Genomic DNA, 4,409 nt, shown 5'->3' with positions numbered 1-4,409 from the left:
CCAAGAAGACAGAGCATCCCTTGCCCCAGACCGAGAGTTCCTATCTATACCTTGTGGCGCATAGCCACTGATGGATCTCTGCTCCATAGGCTTATCTAATTCCCTCTTGAAGCTGTCCGTGCTTGTAGCTGCCGCCACCTCCTGTGACAGTGAATTCCATGTGCTTGAATCCAGCTGTTCTACTGTAGCCAACACGTTGACCTATCTTGATCTATCTAGTTACATTCGAGTCCAGGAGCACCTTAGAGCACCGAAGGAGATTTTCTAAGTTAGATTAGAATCCAATAGCACTATGGAGACCCAATGAGATTTTCGGGGTTGGATTCAAATCCAGGAGTGCCTTAGAAACCTAACGAGTTGAGGTTTCCATAGTTTATTAATATTACGGCCCATGGCCAGCAATTTTGGTTACCTCATTCTGTCTCTTGGAAATGACATGTATGTGCACGACACACATCCGTGGGTCTGCCTTGTTTACTGGGTGTAAGATGTCAAATTATGTCATTCTGCACAAAAGCTTCCTTTTGCACCTTCTGCAAGAGAAACAGGATCATGGAATTGCATTGAGGGTTGCACAACTGAGTTCAAGGATATGTGTTCTTTTCTCTTAACAGACCAAACCTCAAAAGACAATTATGCTTTGTGCAGCAAATGCAAGTACTTTAATCCATAGTTCCCAAAGTTTATTATTACAGCCCATGGCCAGTATAGATCAAAACAAACTAGTTTACATAAAATACAGAAAGTGCACAGCCATTTTTATGGGAATATTATAGTAAAATGTACAAAGAAGAAAGAAGTGTTAAGAAGAAGGGGACTTACAATATTCTTGGTGGAAGACGAATCCAGTAGCACCTTATTTATTTATTTATTTACTTATAAGTTCAATTTATAGCCCGCCCTGCCCGCTTCGCAGGCTCAGGGCGGCTTACAATCGGGCACAAGCCCATATATAAAACATATTTAAAACCATTTAAAATCTCTACAGTATAATACCCTTGTTAATTAACAATAGTAACAATAACAACAATAATAAGTGCTCTAGGTATTCTGATCTTCCACAAGATGGCGTATTACAACTGTTCTACCAACTCAGTGTCGTCTGTTCCGGGAAGCACTGTCATTCTTTCTTCCAGAGCCAGGTAATGATGGTACAGTACTGATGGTAATGGTGGCAGCCCCTACTCATACGCCTGGCGGAAGAGCTCCGTCTTGCAGGCCCTGCGGAACTGTGCAAGGTCTCCTCCGGGAACTCATTCCACCAGATAGGAGCTGCCACCAAGAAAGCCCTTAGAGACCAATGAGATTCTTCCAGGTTAGATTTGAATCTCATAGCTCCTCAGGGACCGGTGAGATTTTTCTGGGTTGAATTCAAATCCAGTAGCACCTTAGAGACCCAACGAGCTTTTCTGAGTCAAATTTGAATCCAGTGGTACATTAGGTACTGAGAGTTTCTGGGTCAGATTTGAGTCCAGGAGCACCTTAGAGACCAACGAGGTGTTGGCAAACACCATGGTGCCCACGGGCATCACGTTGGGGACCCCCATGAAGACGTGTGACTGCACACCAAAGCTTATACCCAGAATCAAACTTTGTTGGGTCTTAAAGGTTCCCCTGGACCCCGAACATAATCTGTGTCATCTTCTCTCTGTTCGCCTTAGGATTCAGGGGGGCTTCTGTGAGCAGCACAGGGTGTTCCTCAGGAGCAGCACGAAGCTCATTGTAGAAGGTGTGGTGCCAGATTTCTTCCATGTCATCCCAGTTGGTAACGATGCCATGTTCACTAGGGTACTTCAGGGTCAAGATACCTCTCTTGCTTTGAGCCTCATCCCCCACATAGCTGTCTTTCTGGCCCATGCCAACCATGACACCCTGGTGGCGGGGGCGCCCAACAATTGAGGGGAACACAGCACGAGGAGCATCATCTCCAGCAAATCCTGCTTTGCACATACCAGAACCATTGTCAATGACAAGCGCTGCAATTTCCTCTTCCATTTTGCAGATCTGTAGGGAGGTGTGAGCGTTTGGTGCTAGGAAGAAAGAGCGATCCGATACTGCTAGATCCGCTGCCGCCGGCTGAGTGAGTTCCCCTGGACCCAAACGTTGTTCTGCTGCTTCGGCCCAACACAGCTACCCACCTGAATCTATAATTCAGTAGTGGTGGCAGTGAAAGCCAGGCATGTGTGTATCGGAGTGCTTTCTGCAGCACTGCTGGAGGGTGTCTCCTCGCATGCAAGTGGACTCTTCCCTGAAGCCTTCTGCTCTCCTCAGAAGGGGCCTTGCTGGAGCCCTGGCTAGAGTTGCCAGTGCTACTGGGGGAAATTCCTGGAAACTTGGGGGGGGGCAGTGTTTGGTGGGTGGACCTGGGGGAAGATGTGATGCCACAGATCAGTATTTCCTAACTTGGGGGTCGGGACCCAAAACTGGGCCAGACATTGCCTGATTTGCGGACCCCAAACCGAGCTTTGAAAAAAAAGGGCCTTCCCCGAACACTCAGCGAGGTTCTACTCTGTTCGGGTATTGGCCCCCCCCCCCAACATGCCCACACCATTTCCAGGTGGCATCAGGCACCGCGCCCCTGGTGCGTCTGCGTCACCCGGAAGTGACAAGAATGCATCACTCCCGATGTGCTCGCGTCACTTCCGGGTAACGGGCGCGCTGGGGCACCCTCCGCCGCCCAGAAGTGATGTGAGCATACTTGGTGGGGGACATGTTTGTGTCGCCAGGGGGACTTGAACCAGTTCAGTTCAGGCAGGGGCTTTGGCTCGGGGGTTTGTCTCGGGGCCGCCCAGTTAAAAAGCCCCAAACCGGGCTTTTCCGGTCTGTGCCCATCCCTACTTGTAAACTCTCTAGCTTCTTGGAGCAGGAGTAAACCATGCACTGCTCCACCCAACGATCCTCATCAGGCAAGCTCAGAAGCAACTGTGGGTTATACCTCTCCTCCCTTTCAACCTTCTCCCTCTCCATGTTATCTACACACACCCTTTTAAAATAATAATAGCAGAATAGGGGAGATAGTTGACAGATTAGCCCCTCCCCCCCTTTCCTGCACAGCCCCAAGGCAAATCGTGGCTTCGGGCACCTGCAAACTGCAATACGAGACGTGTGATCCTCATATTGTCTATCTGAGCCCCATCACGTCACCTGAGCGCAGCACCTTCCTCCTGTTTCTGCATCAGGAGTCCCGACAGGGCTATTTTGGGGCAGGAACGCACAGGAACAGAGTTCCGGCTGCCTCCTGAGTTGGCAGGAACTCATTAGCATAATAAGCCACACCCAACAGCAGACACTAATTAGGACTGGCTACATTAGGGGTGTGTGGCCTAACATGCAAAGGAGTTCCTGCTACAAAAAAAGCCCAGGGTTTTGACAACAAAGTAAACAGAATAAGAAGCAAAAGGTGGGTGTGGTTGGATGAGCACACTTCTGGTAACATGTGGGGGTGTGGCCTAATATGCTAATGAGCTATGCTGTCAGGGGTGTGGCCTAATATGCTAATAGGTTTCTGCTGTTGGGTGTGGCCTATTATGCTAATGAGTTCCTGCTGGGCTTTTTCTACCAAAAAAGCCCTGAGTCCCGAGATCTTACAGCTGCTGACTTGAAAGCGGATTCTTCTTAAAATCCCTTCAGGTTGGACCCAAGGATACATCTGAACCCACCTCAAGACCGATAACACAAAATAAGGAGGCCAGTGCCATGGCGGCTATAGAAAAATTGACATTGCTGCTTTATTTATTTGGAAGCCTTTAGCAGGAACATTTAACATACGAAGGAAAAGGACAAGAAGAGGAGTCCGGGTCACTGAGGCTGTTTGCCACGACAGGGAGACCAGCCCCTTCCCTTAGCCTGCAATCCCCCCAGGTTTCTGACCCCGGAAACTCCCGGAGCAGACCCCCGATCAGCGTCCTCTCAGACCGGCGACCACTTCCCCCCTCCCTCTTTTGAACCTGCTCTCCCACCAATCCTCCTTTCCCGTTTTTACAAACGGATCCTCCGAGAGACCGCCACTGTAGGCAGTGTTCCCTCTAAGCTGAGTTACCGTGAGCTAGCTCACAGGTTTTTAGCCTCCGGCTCACTCATTTTTGTCTTCGCTCAGGAAGGAGGGCTCCAGAGCCAACTAACTTATGCAGTCGCCAAACTGCTCGCTCACAACTTTCATGCCGGCAGCTCCCAAAGTAGAATTTTTGCTCACAGGACTCCACAACTTAGAGGGACCATTGGCTGCAGGTGGCACTGGACACCTGCTTCTGGCCTTCCTGTCTCCTGCTCGACTCGTTTCGCACGGGGTTCCCTCCCGCCCCATCACGGCCGCCAGAAGGGTGGAGGACCCAGCGGGCACGCTCCTGGGATCAGGACAGCCAGATGAGAACTTAACTTCGCCGGACCCCCACGCCTCCTCTGGGGCAGCC

This window comes from Gekko japonicus, unplaced genomic scaffold (genome assembly GCF_001447785.1).
Source record: "Gekko japonicus isolate JY-2015 unplaced genomic scaffold, Gekko_japonicus_V1.1 scaffold6819, whole genome shotgun sequence".
NCBI lineage: Eukaryota > Metazoa > Chordata > Lepidosauria > Squamata > Gekkonidae > Gekko > Gekko japonicus.
The sequence above is the reverse complement of the archived record's forward strand: the minus strand, read 5'-3'. Positions refer to the sequence as shown.